Consider the following 19,834-nt stretch of genomic DNA (forward strand, 5'->3'; position numbering starts at 1 on the left):
TAATAAAACAAGGCAAACTCAAGGACGAGATCAAGCATTTTTAAAATGATTCTAGAAAGTTATTTAAATTTCTTTACAAGTTTAATTGTTGAAAAAGTAGATAATGTTAGTGACTTAGACGGGAAAGTTGTTAATTTATTACTTGCATTTCTTAATTACAAAAAAAAAATCATTTTATATCACTAAAATGTAGTATTTTACACAATTTTTAAAAACTTACCTCCTTATCCTTATTTTTAATCACAAAAATTTTTTTCGTCTTTTAATTTTGAAAAGAGAAAAAAAGTGTTCTTCACATTGCACTTTTATTTTTCTGTATTATATAATGCGAAAATCTGTTAATAAACAGACTATAACTACACTGTAAAAAAAGAGAGTTAAATTTTAACTCCCCAGGGGATTCTATAAAAGTTGCACCCATTGAGGGTGGTATTGAAAAAATAACTCGCGCGGGTGTTGAATGAAGGGAGTTAGAAATTAACTCTCTTTTGGAGTTGATTTTTAACTCGAAAAATTTCACTCCTAACTCCCGAGTCCGTTAACTCCCTAAATTTTTTACAGTGTATATATGTATACTCAAGTATAAAATAGACTACCAACTCTCTCTCTCTCTCTCTCTCTCTCTGATCACTCAATAGACTGCCTACTGGTTGAAAGAAACCCTTCAAACAATAGGCCAGGTACTCGAGCAGGCCTTTCGTTTCTCTTTAAATTTTATATATATATATATATATATTTCAAATATCTTTCTGTCTTCTTCTTTCTAAATAAATAACATAAATCGGTCCCTGTTTATAACGCAGAAAATCTAACGTTATTGCTTTCTTCCTCTTTCCAAATAGAAATAACATAAATCGGTCTCTGTTTATAACGCAGAAAATCTAACGCTATTGCTTTCTTTCTCTTTCGAGGATAAGCAACATTAGACTGTCTCTCTTTAATACCTAATTTGCATATCTACTCGTTTCATATTAAGGATAACTCGGTCAAAAATTGATCAAATTGGACGTTTTTATAATGAAAAGTTTTGTTTTCACGCGTAGTTCTTAATAAAAATATTTTTAAAAAATTTTTAAATAATTTACGATAAGATTTTAAAATTTTTTTAATAAAATTTCATTTTTAACAATGTATGTATTGATCAATTTTTTTCAAAATTTTTCGTAAGAAACTAGCACTAAATTAACAATTCTTAAGTCTTGTCCGATCGTGGGCAAACGATGGGATCTATTTATTTTGAAATTTTTAATTTTTATATACGCAGTGGTGGTCAAATGACTAACTTGCCATTTGACCAAATCACAATTTTACACAGAAAGAAGGTTAAGTTTAGAGAGAGACTTAGTCTGAAAACACATTTGTTGTAAAAAATTTGTTTGATTTTGTCAAATGGCAAGTTAGTCATTTGACCACCACTAAGTATATATAAAAATTTCAAAATAAATAGATCCCATCGTTTGCCCACGATCGGACAAGGCTTAAAATTGGTTAATTTAGTGCTAGTTTTTCACAAAAAATTGATCAATACATACATTGTTAAAAATATAATTTTATTTAAAAAATTTTAAAATCTTATCGTAAATTATTTAAAAAATTTTTAAAAATATTTTTATTAAAAACTACGCGTGAAAACAAAACTTTTCATTATAAAAGCGTCCAATTTGATCATTTTTTGACCGAGTTATAAGCATTTAAAGAAAAGATTTACGTAAAAAACGTCATTTTTCAAAAATCTGTATCTCCTGAACCGCTTTATGAAAAAAATCAAGGTAGCTTATTTCAAAGAGTTCTAAAAGAAAAAAATGTTTAAAAAAAATTTGAGATGCAAAAGCAAAATGATTTCCGATTTGGCCTGGAATTCCCCATATAATATTTGATATAAATGAGTCAAAAATTTTCAAAAATAATTTTCTTCTACATTAGAAAAAAGAATTTTGTTTTTTCTATTATAGTACAAAATACACAAAGTCTACTATATTAATAATAACATGATCTTTTTCCGTAATTTTTCTTTTATCTATAGAGAAAATTTTTCAAGAGAATATTATTTACTATTCTGTGAAAAGGTTGAAATTCTTTTCTTCACATTTGGTGAAAAGTGAAGTGACTTTTTTAATATAAGCGCTTCCGTCTTGGAGCAAAACGAGCATCGTATACTTTTGCTGGACGGCGCAAGGGATTCGTCTCGAGCTTTTTTTCGGAATGGAAGAAAGGTATGGGGAGGGGGGAGAGAGATGGTTCATGTGAAAGAAGAAGAAGAAGAAGGTGGCGGTGGTTTTGGGATTCCTGAAAGGGTGGTGGGAAAAGCTTGAGAGGGTGATATGCTCGGGGTGCAGAGCAGTCAGTGCGCGGCGAGGCGCGCCAGCTGCCGCACGTCATGATACTACCCCAGGTGAGCAACCACGAGTTCTCTCTCTCTCTCTCTCTCTCTCTTTATTTTTCCTTTCCTTCTCTCTCTTTCTTTTTGTCACTCTCATATTTTACATTGAAAAGAAATTACAACAATTTTTCTTTTTGTTTCTTTTTTTTAAAGTTAAAAAAAGCAATACTAAAAAACTTGAGAAAGTTTTTTCTAATACCGCTACAGGAGAATAAAACAGTAAAAAAAACCGCGAGTGCGTCGATTATTATTTTACATGAAAAAAAAATTACGCACATCTATTTTCGCATGATACATTCGTTTATGCACGACATTAAATACGCTCCAGCTCACGCCGAGGGAAATGGATTATTTACAACTCTCGTTACTCAACCCCATGAAAAAAAATTTTTTGCCCACAATATAAAAATTTTTCAACTAAATTGTTGAAATTTAAAGTTACAAAAAATTGCTAAAAAACGAAGTCTGAAGAAATACAATAAAAACGATAATATATCTCAGTGATGGAAGAAAAAAGGAAACAATCTGTTTCTTTCGTCGTTAATTGCACCCCTGAGTGTTTCCCGTTTACTAGATTTATCAGTGTACGATTAATTAGGATAGTGTGTTTGTCGATCCTTGGAAGATAATTTCTTATCTGAAAATTGATCGTTTCGCGTGTCGACGACTTTGTTTTTTTTGGTGATCGTTTTGTATAGATCATAATCGATTATGGCAATTATTTTCTCAAATATCTGAATTGCGATGGTCAATTTGACCTGAAATTGGAGACAAAACAAAAGACGCATTCAACTCTCGTGAAAAAGTCTTTTTACAGTTTGAAAATGAACATTTACCCTACTAATCGTCAAATTTGATAAAAAGTTTACTCAAAAACATTAAACAACTTTTGCTGGTGGAAATCGTTCGTGCTAGGAAAAAAAACGAAGAGAGAAAAAGTGAATTCGCTTCCGCAACAGGTTTTTTTGTGAACACTTTCATTTCCGACGGATTCGCGAGTTCTTGTGGTTTTTGAAACTGAAATTTTGCCAACGTTTCAACAAAAAAAAGGAGAAAATATGATTTCGAAAGTGATAATAATGGAAATGACCACGATAATTGAGAATAATTACTAATATCTACAATTGAAGGAGTTTTCTGAATATTTACAAAGGTGGGAAATTATTATATGTAGAATTATGGTATTGCAGCACCTGAGGATAAAAATAAGAGGATATTTTTAAATTTTCCCTTGAGCATTCAATAATGTTACTACAGGAAAAAAATTATTCACTGCTTTTTTTTAGTGCAACGTAGAAATTTTTAATTACATATGGGGATTTTATGTGTTAAAGTGAAGTGATGAAATTTGGATAGCCGTTTTAACAGATTAAAGTACAGCAGTTATTGAAATTACATCAATGAATTAAAAATGCAATTAACAATTATTGAAATTTTCGTTTTGTTTCGACATTCCATTATTACTTTGCTTGAAACTGAATGAAAGAACCAATAACAACTGAATAAGAACATTAAATCTAATTTAATATTTTATTTTAAGTAAAATTAAATTAATTTTTTTAAAAACTAAATTAAATTATTTCTTTAAAATTATATTAAATTCAATTAAATTTAATTTATTAAGTAATTATTACTATTATTATTATTTCTACATTGCAAAAAAAATTTATTTGATTCAAATAACCAATTACTTGAATATTTTAAATTAAATATTTACTTGAATCAAATAATATTTAATTGATAATAACCAAGTAATCGGTTATTCTGAATCAAATTAATTTTTTTTTAGTGTAATTATTAATATTTTAATTATCTCATTCTTTCATTTAATTGTTTATTTTTATTTAAAGAAAACCAATTTTTGTCATTTAAATAGTTATTTTATATTTTCATTGAATAGTTAGTTTTATTTATTTTCATAAAAACAAATTTTATAGTTGACTATTTTATTTATTTTAAATATAAATTGAATGGTTCTATAAATTTTCTATTGAAATAGATAGTTATTATTAATTTGTTATCTGTTAAATATATTTGGAGCGAATATTTCTGAAGTGTACCGATCTCAAATTTACAGGTTGTCAGAATAGTGGATTTTTGAAAAAATGTTTTAAAAAAATTCTATATTTGTCCCTTTTCGAAAACTAAAAAAATCTACATTTTTATAAAAATTTGCTTCTCTGCAAATACGTGATAGTGGACAATTCTCACCATAATTAGTACGATGGAAGGGTATACGGAAAGTGGTTACACTTCTAGTGGAAACAATCGGCGCCGATAAAGAAATAAGAGATAATATGCAAGGAGAATCTATATGACCGTTAAGTATGTGGGAAAGAAAGTTTAAATCAGAAAATAAAAATCGATACTTTATTCAGGGAATTTTAAATATGGAACGCAGTTCTAGATAGTCATGTGAAAATCTGATAATTAATTTAAAAACTTCTCATACAATCTTTCTAAAATATATATAATTTCTTATCAATTTTTATTTTTTAAATAATTAATATCTTCAAAACAAAGAAAAACGTCATTTTTTTAATTTTGATTATTAAAATTTTTTATTTTAAACTTTATTTTAAGGCAAAAAGAAAACAAAAAGAAAGGTACTTTTTTAAAATAAAAGTCGAAAATATATTTAAAAAAGAGTTAAATTTTTAAAATTTTACAAAATTTTTTCTGCAATTGTAAAGAGTAAAAATATACCTTTGGAAAATGTGTAGGACAATATTTTTTCACACTGTTCTTTAATAGCTATTATTGTTTAAAAAACCGACTGTGATAAATTTAACCCATATTTGTATTAATTATTAGTACTATTATTAATAATAATATTATAAAAATAAAATAAATAGAAATAAAAAACATTATATTATTATTAAATATTAAGTAATTTTAAACTACTACTCAGTGAAATTTAACGTATTGAAATCGTGACAATAACCACTATCAATTAGTTGTTTTACTGATTCGCTTTTCGGGAGTGAAATAAATTTTCTTTAAATAATTTATTATTGGGTTTTCATTGTAGTGACGTGTTGATTGAAAAACGCTTTGAATACGAATAAGAGGATTAATTAAAATCTTTATTGTGGCGGAGAATTTTAAGCGTAATTGAAAAAATTAAACTTAAATTTAAAAGAGGGTAGAGTTTTTTCTAAAAAATCTTGTATTGATAAATTCAACATCTGTTTGAAAAATCATTATTATTGAATGAGAATCACTAGAGGGACAAGTGTTACTTAATAGCAAACAGGAGAATGGATTTGTTGTTTGTTTGGGATTTTTCACAACAGGGAGAGAGAAAGAGAGGAAAAGTTTAAAAAAATCTGCTTTGTTAAAATTCGTGATGTTTAAACATTATGTTTCAACTAAATTAACAGGCACTATTGAAACGGAAATTAAAAACAGTGTACAAGATTTTGTTTTGATACAAATTTACTTTTTCGACTGCAATATAAAACGCAATAATGTCTGATTAAAACTGTCTTTCACTACTGACACTCAATTTTCTCTATGACTTGTTTTTAATTTACACGAATTTTAAGTGCCTTAATGTGAAAATTTTTTTAATTTTAATTCTTAGTAGGACTACTTTTTAACTACTCTGCTTAGTTCAATAAGTTCACAAACAATTTAAAAAATTTGTATTCACCACCAAAAAGTAGTTAAAAGAAGTGAGGATGTAGTTAATAAAATAAAATTTTGTATTTGTTTTTAAAATTTAACTACTTTTCTTAGTAGATTGAATTCAAAATTTTCTACTACATAACAAATTGTAAAATTTACTATTTAATCTGAGATAGATTAACTAAAAAATAATTTCTTTGACTACTTTTCACTCTAGTACTCAAAGTTGTTGAAATTTTAGAACAAATTTTTTTCAGTGTATTCTACTTTATACCATCAAAGTTGTTACAAAAATATTATGTTACCCAGTACAATCATAACATTACTCCCTACAATCTGGTTTGCCTCTAATACAATCTAGATGTATTATACATAACTAGATTATTTCTCAATTAAAATAAGTATCAAAACTACACTGAAAAAACAAAGTCTAAAACCGTTTATAGCTTAAAACCGAAACGATTAAAACGAAACCTATTTTTAAGATTAAAACTAGATTAAGTCAATTTTAGAACTTAAAATAATTATACTCTAAAGGCTAAGAATCAGTCTAAAATGTTTCTAATGTAAATGGCTTTAGTCAAAAATGGACTGAAAGTAAGATTTATTTTTTACAGTAATAAATAACATGAAAAATCTTTGCCTGACTAAAAACTGTCTTTAACTATATTTATTTTCAAATTTAAAAGAATTTTTATAATTTCTCCGACTGAACAAGTATTTTATTTTACTCGATTATTTTTCAATCTAATTGAAAATTGTCTTTCACTAGTTACTCCCAAATTTAATTCAACTTTAATATAGTTTGTCTGACAGAATTAGTATTTTACTACTGACACTAAATAAACAAAAGTGACGGAATTTACAATTTTAAATATTTGTCTGACCAAAACCAACTATCTCATACTAAAAAAAAATTATTGTTTTGTACGTTTTAAACTGACTGTTGCTACTCATAATTAGCAATTTTTTTGAATTTCTAACGTTTTGTCAGATTATTAAATGTGGAGGTCCACATGAAAAACTTTGTCGGTTCTAGATTCCAAGTATTTTATTTCGTTGTCAGACAAAAAAATGAAAAGGGACCACTTTGTCGGTCTGTTGCAAAAGTTTCGTTTTTTTGGAAACGAAATTTCGATATTTGACGTATCAAAATTTTCAAAATTTTACAAGGAATTTGACCATATAGATAAGTCCAATAGTCCGAAAGTGGTCGCTCTTCGTGCGGACTTTCACAAAATAGTCATTTACTACTTTACCTGCGATTTTGTTTTGATGACACAAATTTACATTTTCTACTGAAATATGAAAAGTTAATATCTCTGGCCAAAAATATCTATTACTACACGGAGAAAAAGGAATAGTTGACACATCCAGATACATGGATATCACAGCCATATTATATTGAAAAATACGGGATATCCATAGTTAAGGTTGCTGCATCCATATTCTATGGCTGGCTGTATATTGTTGGAGCAGCAAAAGATCTATGGTTGGGTGATCCATAGTAATGGAAATGAGAAACAAAAAAATTTGAATCACTCAATTAATTAAATTCCATGTCACTTGAGATATTTTATACACATTTTTGTTAATTAATACACACCACTTTTTGAATAACCGCATATTTACGAAATAAATTATTAACCGATGGGGGGAGACACGAACCCTAGACCTAACGCATACTAAACACTAACGCTATCCACTACACTATACACGCAACTACAATATTTGAGCATATAATATTCCTTATATACTATACACATATTTCATGAAAATGAATTTACATAAACACTAATAGACAATAACGATAATAAATAATAAACAATTATAACACTATTTATACACAATAAACTCACAACGTGATTATATAGACGTGACAGGAAACCGACGCGACGGAAAAATTGAGACGACCATTTTTAAATGGATGCCATGATAATGAATTGCGCGCAACATGTATCGAAATTTTGAACTAACTATGGATCTCCCAACCAAAGTTTATATGGATGAGGCAGCCATATGTGAAAATCCATAGCATGAATTGTAAGCCCAACCATGCCTATGGATGTCACATCCATATTTGATTCAACAATATAATATGGCTCCCTCATCCATTGAATATGGAATGTGCTTCCATCCTAAAAGTTGTCTCTTCCATTGAATTGGATAACACAACAATATTCTGCTCAACAATATTTTTATGGATATCTCTTCCAGACCTTTTCTTTCCGTGTAATTACAATGATATCTCAATTTCCATTTTTTGTTAGACTAAAAATGTATTTTACTATTGTGACGAATTTCACAAGACTTTAAGAGGTCTACCCACTTTAGACGCGCTAAGAACCCGATTAAAAATTTGAACTCTCTTTTAGTTCTCCAAAAACCTCCCTACGGTTTGTCTCGAGTTAACTCGGGGTAAATTGACTGTACCAAAACGGTTAACCCCGAGTATATTCGGGGTAACTAAATATTTTATAACTCGTCAACAATACATCGGAATTACATAATCTAAAGTGGAAATTGAAGCTAATGCTATAAGCTTTTCAAAAATATTTGATAGCAATGATAAAAAATTTTTTTATCAAAGTTACATAACTTTAAATGTTAGTTACACAAGCAAGTTTTTTAATAAGTGGATAATGTGCATTTAATCAAAAAGTTTATGAAATCAGCTTATGAAAATTTATAACTGGCGGAGAACTGCGCCAGCACTGTCAGTACTGGCAGCTACGCTGACAGACAGCACTGCCATAACACTGGAATGATAACGCCGTGTAACTCTGGCGAAGTACTGACTGCCAGTGCTACCAGACAGCACTGGACCAGTGCTGGCTGAGAGTATTGCCACAATAAATGCCGTTTTGTTATTAATTAGTCGTAAATTAATAATTATAAATAATTTAACAACAAAATGGAAAATAATAATAATAATAATAAATAGTTATTATTCATAAAATATTTCTCTTCTTAAAGAAATTGTATTAAAGATGGAGATTAACAGTGGATGTAGTAAATGAAGTAGAAAAAAATTGTTTATAACATTTAAAAATTAAATAATAGGCAATTACAGTAACTGTGCATTAGATTAAATAATTTTACTTATTGTATTTAACATTTTATATGTGGTAATTTTATAATAATTTTTTATTCATAGTAAGAAGTATAATAGTATTTTAATAGGAACCAAATTATTATTGAGATTAAAGTTTAAATTTTGTTTATAATTTTAATTTGTTTAAATAATTTATTACTTACAAAATTAGACAATTATGTTAAATTATTATTATTAAAAATAAAAATAAAAAATGAATAACTGAAAAGTAAAATATTAATTTTTTTCAATAAATTTATATTTATAAACATTCATAAACTTTTTTTTATCATTTCCTTTAAAAGTTTATGAATCTGGCATTAGATTTTCAAAATTCAATATGGCGGATATTAAAAAAAAAATTTGAAAAGATCCGCCATGTTCGATCCACCATTTTGAATTTTCAAAAATGTACACCGGATTCGAAATCAGCGATCCCAAAAACTATTGAAGCATGGTGAGATATAAAATTTTCTACGCAGGGTAAATTAAACCATTTTGATATACCAATTTCTGCAATTTAATTAAACCGTAGGAGGGTTAATTGCCCTATAGAAGATGCAAATAATAGTTTTTGAATGATTTTAATAAATCTATTAGCATAGATAGATATTTAAAAAATTTAAATTTTATAAAAATTTGAAATTCTCTTTTCAACCTCTAAACATCGGAATATGGATTTTTCCACATCGTTTTCAAGTTCAAAAAAGGTTTAAAAAAAGAGGGTCTAAATTTTGACTCAGGAAAAGGCTATTATTGTACATTTTTTTCAGGTTTAAATTGTAAATAAATAAAATCAAAGGATTTTAAAAGTTTTTATTTTAAATATATATTTTTTGTGGCCCAAAATAGCCCAAAACGGTGAAAAAACAACGATTTTTATATGTTTTTCTAAAAATATCCACCATTTTGTCAATTTTGCAAACAAAAAAAATCGTATGTTATGCGCTATAGCTACACGGAGAAAAATGGATATTTAAGGTAAATATCTAGATGTTAAAGTTTAATATTTTTATTCTTCAACATAGGGACAGCTATCTAGTTATTAAAAGTAAATATCTGGATGTTAAGCGTTAATATCTAGCATGTGATTTGAATATCTAGATATTAAAGTTTAATATTTTTAATGTTAAGAGTTAATATATTTTTTCAATATCTACTTTTGAATATCCAGTTTTCTCCGTGCATTAACATGCTGAATAATACTGTTTGGATTTTTTGTCTCAGACCATCCATGCTAAAAATTTCATCAACGGCGTACTTTTTAAAAATATTTTTTAATAATTAGTTTTAAATAAAAAAAAAATTTTTTTAATTAAAACTATTTTTGTTTGTACAAAAATAGCCTTTTTTAGAGCGTTTAAAGTGGGTAGACCCCTTAATAAAATATCGTTTGCCCACTGACGACATTCATTTTTTTTTTTTTTTTTTGTTTTACGAAGGAAGTTGGAAATCTGTTCATCAGATCCCTCGTGGCCCGTACCACGAGTTTTGCAGGGTTGAACATTGAGCCGCGTGTAGCATAGGCTAAAACAAGTTTAGCTTAGGCTCTATCGACCTACTAAAACCAACTCCCTATTTCCAGGACTCTATTTCCACTTGCGGAACTACCTAATGACTTTACTTCGCAAGTGGAAGTCCTCTCTCTTACTCCTCTCTATCCATTGTTAAAAAAACAATCTTTCCATTAACCACCGGGGGGGAGTCGCGGGAGTGGGAGGAGGAACGAGAATTCGTTCCTCCTCCCCCTCCCGCGAATCGTCCCCAGTGATTACTCCAGGTTAACCTCTTCTTCCGTCCACATCTTTTGTCTTCATTACCGAGGTAATGAAGAACTCGATGTGGCGCCAAGAGTCCGCGCTTTAGAGCATAGTTGAGACCATGTCATCAGCGGTGAATTGAGTTTTCACTGCGTCAAACATGGCCCGTCTTAGCTCATTCCATTGCCCGCAGGAGAAGAGAGTGTGTTCCGCGTCGTCTATTTCAGCGCCGCAATACACACATTTCGCCTCTTCTCTGATCTTAAATCTATGAAGGTACTGACCGAAGCAGCCGTGACCAGTCATCGCCTGCGTAAGGTAACAGCCAACCTCGCCGTGCTTTCTTTCTAACCAGGTGGCGAGGTGGGGAATCAGGTGGTATGTCCACCTTCCTTTGGATTCCCCATCCCATCTTGCTTGCCAACTATCGACTAGTCTGATTCTTGCCGATTTGCGGATAGCCATCTTTAGGCTACCGCCGCTCTGTTGTTCCTGCGAGGCAACTCGTTCTTTATTGAGCTGAAAGACTTCCTGTCTTTCTTTTGCCAACAAATCTGTTGGCGGTGTACTCGCAAGAACTAGAGCAGCGCAATCAGACACCGTCCTGCAGGCTGAGATTACTCTCCGTGCGCTCCCTGTCTGCACAGAGAGCAATCTGTCCAAGATGGCGTGGGTCTTAAGGGCATCAGCCCATACAGGGGCAGCATAAAGCTGCTTTGCTAGACCCACGGTCGCCACCAAGCGCCGCTTCTTTTCCCTGGAACCACCAATGTTGGGCATTAACCTAGATAGTTTACCCATACATTCGGCGGCCTTGAGTGCTGTGATGTTCACGTGAGGACCGAAGCTTAACCTTCGGTCCAACGTCACTCCCAGGTACTTAAGTTGATTTCCCCATGAGACTTCAGTTCCACCTATTTTTACCTTTGGGGCTTCAAAAACTCGCCGGACTGTAACAAGCAGAGCCTCGGTCTTCTCTAAAGCCTGACGACATTCATTGCTTATTCGTTTATTAATTTATTAATTTTATTTCATCAACTACCCAGGTAGAAATTTGTCAAGTATTATTTGTTTCCTTCTAGTAGCTATAAAGTCGAGAGCGAGTTTTACTTGCCAAGACAATCTGGCCAGTCCTGGTTAAGTGACATTTCATTTTAATTTGTTATTAATTAAAAATTTAATTAATTTATTAATATAAATTAATAATATTAATTTATCAAATTAATTAACAATATTAATTAATCAAATTAATTAATAATATTAATAATTAATTAAATAAATTATTAATATTAATTAATAAATATTTACAATCATTTATAATAAATATAAAAATAATAAAATTAGTTAAAAATTAATTTTTTTAAATTCCATTTTAGTTTAATTATAATTTTCTATTAATTAAAAATTTAATGAATTTATTATTATTAATTAATAATCAATTAATCATATTAAATAATAAAATTAATTGATAAATATTTATAATAATTTATAACAAATTAATAAAAATAATTAAAAATTTAATTACAGTAATCAATTTATTTATTAATTGTTAACGTTGCAAATTAAATTACTAAAAAGTTATAATAATTATAAAATCATCTAAAATGTTTTATTACATAGAAAATATTAAAAGAATATACCAATGCTTAAAATCTCTAGTTACGGCACTGAACTGAAACATATGTGCAGTGGTTATTAATTCTCAGTATCCATTGCGTTGAACGGCCAAGTGCGTTAAGCGGTGCGACTTTAGTCCAGCGGGACCCGGGTTCGCTCCCGTTACCCCCCAAGATTTTTTCGGTGAAATTGCGTTGTCGTTTTAAGGTTTATATAGATTATAATTGTTTATACTAATAAAAAATATTTGTTTCAGTGTTATTGTTAATAATAGTGCATTAAAAAAATGAAAGTTGTTTGAAAACAGTAAATATTTAGGATATTCGAATTTAGAATTTTTTTTAATTGAATTAAAAATCAAAAAGTAATGTAGAAAATTACATGTAATAATTTACTATTTACATTATTTTTATATAATAATTCACCTAATTAATTAAAAATTATAAAATATTATATAATTTTTTATTCTATTTTATTTATTATGTATATATTATAATGGATACAGAAATTATCCAAAAATATTTTTTATTGAATTTCTTTAATGCTAAATAGAAATTTTATATTAATTGCATGAAAAAAATGTGTTAACTACAGTAAATCTTAATATTAAACAAATTTTCAGTATTTTAAAAGAATTAATTTGCCTAGTTTTTCTACAGAACCGTTGACCAGAATTTATAAAGTTGGGCTAGATAATAACTTGATGAAAAAAGCGGGACACTTCGTTCCAGTTATTAGCCAGTTGGCTTGTAAAGTAACTAGACAATTTCAAGCGCGACTGGACAATTCCTTTATAATAACTAGGACAAATTTCTACTAGGGAACTGACCAGTTACTAAGGAAAAAAACAAAGCACCAGTCCCATAAAAATACACTCTTAGTCAATCATTTATAATTAGATATTAAAAATATTTTTTATGTTCCATACGGTCAAAAACAGAAAAGTCTAAAGTAACTTTATTTAAAAGTTATGATCGTTACACTGTCACATTACCAAAGTTTACATTTTTATAAATTTTGACAAGATAAGCCGTCAAGTCTCTGACAAGTGACTAAACAGTTTATCTGGTCATGATTTCTGATCATTACTTCTGACAAGTCACTGGCCAGAAATTCTGGTCACAATCGGTGACCAGTTCTACAGTTCTTAAACTTGTAGTTATGATAAGTTACCATCTAGTCACCGTGTCTGCGTGGTAACGCACATGCGTTGTGTCTTCAGGGTCTAGGGTTCGATCGCCCATGTGTGCGAATTTTTCATTCTTAGATATAAGTGTTATTGGTAGAGTTTAAAATATTAGTCTAAAATCGCATTAGTCTAAAATATTTGAATAAATACAAAAATATAAATAAATATGTAATTATAAACAAAATAAAAAGAGCCGGGAAAAATTATATTTTATTCTAGATTTTGAGCAGAAAACCGTCCAGTTACTTGCCAGTCACTGGCCAGATAATCTAACCAGTGACTGCTAAAGTAGCGCGTTACATTTCCAATCAATCACTTGCCAGATTTTCTGGTCAATCACTGTCCAGAATCTAGAAAAATTTCGCAGTGACTGGTCATTATAAAGTTGAAATTTCTATCTGGCTGGGTATTATTTTGTATATCTACAATGGATTCTGATTGTTTGTGTAAATTACCTGTTGACAGGGAAAGATAGAAATATATGGAATAACATTACAATTTCATTGACTCATATTTCCAGTGTATTATGCTTATATTTATGTGAATAGGGAATTTCCGGAAATTTTCTTTTCGCTTTCTCTCTTTCTCTATATGGGAAAAAAGAGAGAATTTTCCGTTTCTTTGCGGGGAAACATAAAAAAAGCTCATCCGATTGACTTCAAGTATTATTCGATTTATCATCTCGAGACTTAGAGACATTGCTAGCAGATGTTAAATTATGTGGAAACGAGATTACGAAAATTGAGCGTTCAAGAATTTGATATATTTATGTATGGATGTTCATGATTTATATTCTTATTCTGCTTTTAAAAAAAAATCTTGTGTAATTTTCTTTTCATTTGATGCAATTTTCTTGATTTGAATAAAACAAAGCATCAAAAAATGTATGTTGACAATTTCAGTTTTATAATAATATAATAATTATATACCTATTTTAATTATTTTTGTTGACAGAAAAATTTTATTTTGTTTTTCCCGGATTTTTCTCTGGTTTTCAGGCAGAATTTTAAGTTTTTCCTTGACCGAAAAGAATGATCCTATTCACAGTACTAGGTATAGAGGTACCTTTTCCAAAAGTATTCTCAAGATTTCAATTTAATTATTTCCTAGAATTTTTAATAAAAATTCTTCTCTCCTACCAATTATTTTTAATATTAATTTTTGGAAAACTTCTTTGAGAATTCAATTATTTAAACAAAGAAAGAAAATTCATATAAACAATTTGTTAAAAGTTCTAAAAAATGATTTAATTTCGGAAGATTACTGTTGTAATTTTTAGGAATAATATTCAATTTCAGAAGATTTGAATTTGTAATTTTTCAAAATTTTAGTTCTTGTAGAAGATTTTAAATGATTTAAATTTAAATAATAAGTATTTTAAATAATTTAATAAAATTACTCAAGCATTGAATACTTTAATTTAAAATTTTTTTTAAAATTTTGTTTCTGAAATATTTTAATTAAAATTTTTTCAAGATTATTGAATTACATATGTAAAAATAACAATTAATTGAAAAATTTTGAAACAATGGAATATTTCGTTACATTTTAATGAAATTCATTTTTTGTTTTAAAGAAATTATTGACACACGGAGAAAAATTAGTTTGCTATATTCTATGGATAGTTGAAATAGCTAACTTTTTTTCTTCGTGCATTTTTAGAAATAGTTTTGTTTTCAAAGGAAAAATAATAAAATTTGGGAACAAAATTATTTTAAAGTAATTAAATTTGAACAGCCAAACCCTAAAAGAATCAAAACATATAACGACTTATGAGGACAGAATAAAGGAATGACGGAACAATGATTATTAAAAGCAATTATAATTACAATAATTAATTTTAATTTATTTTGTACGAAATGATAGTCCACCTGTTATACCAGAAATATAAAAAAATAAAAGATATTGACAAATTGAGAAAAGAGAAATCGTATTTATGAATGAAAATCAAATAGAGATATAAATTTATATAAATCTATAGGAAAGAAAGAAGAAAATAATAACATAAGGAACAATTTTGTAAATAAAGTATCAGAAGCATAAAGTTTGAAAGAATGAAAATAAGAGAAAAATAACAGAAAAGTAAATAAAATTAAATAATAAAGTAAATTTTTCTTTTACATTGGAAATGTATTTTTATAACAATTTTCAATTTTTCATTCGATTTTAAGCTTTATTACATAAATTAAATAAAATTCAATTGAACGTTGAAAATTTAAAATTAAAAGAGAAATAAAATTTTTTAATGGACAGTTAAAAATATTTACTTGCAATTTTTTGTTTTTCTCGAAATGTGTAAAAATAAATTTTGTAGAGGTTCTAGATCATCAGAGGTTTAAAAGCGGATGAATTTCATTAAAAATAACGACCAACCAGTGGCGGTTAATCCACTTTCTATCTATACCGGGTGTTCATAATATATCCAAAACGGTGTAATTTTTTAACAACAGGGGAGACTGGGGCGAAAAGTTAAATTTTGCATAAATGATTTTTTTTTTTTTTTTTTTTTTTTATTGTTCTTTATGTATACCCTATTTGGGTTTTTACATATATGACAACCCCTTGCTATATTCTCCAATTTTCCCCAGATTCCCAATACCCCCTATTTGCGGTCCGTAGCCGGCTTTTATTAGAAGTACTCGTATTCACATGGCCCTCTCTAGCCATAGTCAAGGGAAACTACAGAAAACCTTAACTGAGTACAGCCGATTTATCGACGCCGAGTCTTGGATGTATAAATTCGAAGTCACAACCAAGTCCTCGACGTTCAAATCTCCCGCTCAGATTATCTCACGTGCCGGAAAAATCCCAGGCTAATGGGCGCGAACCAAGTACCCTTGGTCCTAAGCGTCCGTCGAGCGAGGCATTTATCCGACTGAGCTAATCTGTCGGTCATAAATGGTTTTTTTTAGACAATATAATCCGCTTAGATGCAAATATTTATACATCAATATTGTAGGGCAACTTGTCCCCTACAACTTTCAATAAAAAAGTTTCTGATATTTTCGCATACAATACATGTTTTGTCCTTTTTTGAAAATTTTGTTTTTTTTAACTTCTCGCCCCATGCTGGGGCGAAAAGTTGAATGGCTGGGGCAAAAAGTTAAATTCTATTTTTAGCCTACTTAAACTATTTTCTGATAGGTGATAAGTAGTAGATAAGTTAAAGTATACGTAAACAAGTAATTTAGTTAATAAAAGATCTTTGTTTACTTAACAAAAGCTTTAGAATAGTTATAAAGTTAATAAATTTAAATTTAAAAAAAAAAACTGTTTGGTTTATTTCACGTGAGCGGTCTTGTTTTTTGATAGAGTACTTGCCTAATGTCAAATAAATAATTTTTAAACAAATAAACCCAAAAAAACGAAAAATAAAAAAAAAATTTTTAATAACATGTAAAAATACATTTAACTTTTCGCCCCAGGGTGCGTTTTTGGCTTTAACAACAAATATAAAAAATCTGACTAAAGATATTTAGCAAATACCTTTAGGTATCTCTTCAGGTGACCCAAATAATGAAGTAAAAAAATCGCGGTGAGAATAAATGCAAAAAATATACTTAAAAGTTGATATTTTCTTATACAAAAAAATTTTCAAAAGTAGGGTGAAAAAAAATTTAAATATGGACACCACAAAAATTAGCAGAATGTCACATAACTCCGGACATTTATTTAGGGTGATAACACCCTTCTATAATTAAAATTGCAATGCTCTAACTATTTCCGTTCGAAAGATAATGAATTTTAACTGTTTTCACAATTTAACTTTTCGCCCCAGTCTCCCCTACTTATTAATTTTTTAAAATTATATTTTAAAAATTTATTTTCTCAAAAATTATATTTTTGCAAAGATTATATTTTAAAAATTATTCTTCCAAAAATTAGTTTTTTAAAAAAACTAAGATATTGCGTTGAGATATTGCCATTTGGAAAAAAAATACTCACGAGTTTGAAATGTTTTTTATTATTGGAGAAAATAAATTTTGTTTTCCCTTCACCGGTCAAAGTGTAAGAAAATGTAATATCTTTCAATGATGGTTATCATGAAATTGAATGTCGAACAACTTTCGACAGAGTTAATTTCATTGTCAGTATATCATGTATATTTGCATGCAAACATTATTGACATAAGGTCGATAGTAAATAACAGTTAACGGCATTGATTATATGATCATTCACTTTAATTTGAGCCACGATTTTCTAAAATTGGAAAATAATTAACAAATAAATATTGCTTTAACAAAGTGGAAAATTTAATATTAAAAAATTATAGTTTATTTGGCATAACATCATTTAAAAATTTTTGCAATTTTTTCATAGATTATTCTTATTATTTATTTAGTTTATTTATATTTTATTTATTGCTATTACTCCTTCTACTACTTAATTATTATTAATTATTTTCATTAGCAATTATGTATTACCTATTCTTTATTCTTAATTATTCTGAAAAAAATTCATGAGACATTTTCAACTACATCCCCTTAGTAGAGTAAAAAGTAATAAAAGGAACTACTTTTTCAGTTAATCTAACTATCTTTATTGCATACTTATTTTAACTATTTTATGTAGTTAAAATTTATTAATTCAATTAAAGTAAATCTGTAGTTAAATTTGTAACTGCAGGTATGTATGTTACAGAAATAACTACAGAAAGTAGTAGATTCTACTACTTAAAGTAGTTCGATATAGGCTCCAATGACAGTTTAAATGTAGAGTGAAGTGAAATTTTGTAGTAGATTTTACTTCTTCTATCAGTTGAATAATTATCGATGTAATTTTTGTTAAAGAGTTTTAGTAAGTAGGGAAAAATATAAAAAAATGGAACTCAATAATATTTATAATAAATAATATTATTTTACTATTTTAAGTAGTTGTCTTTACTACTGAATTATCTTAGTAACTTCAATTACAAATAAGCAGTTAATTTTACTGCAAAACTGTCATTGGTTGTTTCCTATTTAACTAAGAAAAGTAGTTAATGCAATTGTATTACTATAGGGGAATATAGTCCAGGTCGACCCAACTTTTGACTTTTGTTTATAACTTTTTTTAAAAAATGAATTTGGACAATTGAAGTATATGGTTAGAAAGTCCATTTTAATAGGAACATTTTTTCTATACAAAGTAAATTGATTGGTTTTAAAATGAAAAAGTTATAAAGATTTTTTAAAAAAAATTTTTAGTCCAGGTTGGTCCTTACAGTCAAGGTCGGTCCATGTTTAAAATTCAAAGGGCATTAATCGTTAAAAAATAAAATAACATGTTTGGAGTTACAGAAAATTGTTTCTTTATTGTTTACAGCTTGTAACTTAATGAAATAATAAAATAATAAAAATAAACAATATAAAAAAATTAATATAAATAAAAAAAATTTTGCACTTTGTTTTTCTTTCAACCATAAGTCCCACAAAATTTCTGCATGCTTGCCTTGACGATTCAATTTTTTTTATCTTTTATTAATGGTTTTTCACATGATGCACAAAACTTTTTTTGAGCTTTTTTTGTACCGACGTCACAGAAAACACAATTTTCGATTCTCCGAAAATGTAATTGAACAAAAAGTTAGGTTTCACTAAGACAAGCTTCGACAAGCATGCGCGTAGGTGGCGCTAGTGAACTGTCCAAAATATCGCGAATTGCCTACCTAGGCAGTGGACCAACCTCGACTATACTCCCCTGCTTCATTCAACTACATATCCACTAATTAATTTAAGTTCAAAAATATCTTTCCCCAACTTATTGAAATAAGAAAAGTAGTTAAAAAGTAGTAAAATGTACTAAGAATTTTTTTCAGTGTACCCAAGTAGAAATGTCCGGAGTTAGGACGGAGTTAAACACCGGCATGGTACTGACTCAGTACTGACCGTCAGTACTGACTTTCGGAACCCGATCAGTACTGGGAGTATACTGACTCCAAAACCGAATCAGTAATACGTCGGAGTTAAAAAAGTATTAAAATCAGTACTGGCAGAAAACTGGCATAACACCAAATCAGTACTGCGAAGGAGTTAAAAAACAAAAAAAATTTGTTATAATGGCGTTAAACCGGCCACTATTAGTAACAACATCGTTTGATTTATTAACTATTAAAATATTTTCCAAGATTTTTAAAAACATTATTCATCAACAATAAGATCAGACACTTAATTAATATATTATTA

General features: G+C 28.4%; 1 protein-coding gene across 6 annotated transcripts in view; it reads left to right on the forward strand.

The window, feature by feature from the left end:
• Positions 1–2,332: 2,332 nt before the first annotated feature.
• LOC122497580 (dopamine receptor 1-like) overlaps positions 2,333–19,834 on the forward strand; it is a 553,069-nt gene continuing 535,567 nt past the window's right edge. For 2 of the 6 annotated variants that reach the window (XM_043604793.1, XM_043604789.1), the window contains exon 1: positions 2,333–2,392. The gene's annotated coding sequence lies outside the window, so the exon portion shown is untranslated. Of the gene's footprint in view, positions 2,393–3,348; positions 3,534–19,834 lie in introns of those variants that run through there. The other 4 variants (XM_043604794.1, XM_043604790.1, XM_043604795.1 and 1 more) reach the window with 4 other exon arrangements.

The sequence above is a fragment of the Leptopilina heterotoma genome, unplaced genomic scaffold, assembly GCF_015476425.1.
Source record: "Leptopilina heterotoma isolate Lh14 unplaced genomic scaffold, ASM1547642v1 Lhet_134, whole genome shotgun sequence".
Taxonomy (NCBI): domain Eukaryota; kingdom Metazoa; phylum Arthropoda; class Insecta; order Hymenoptera; family Figitidae; genus Leptopilina; species Leptopilina heterotoma.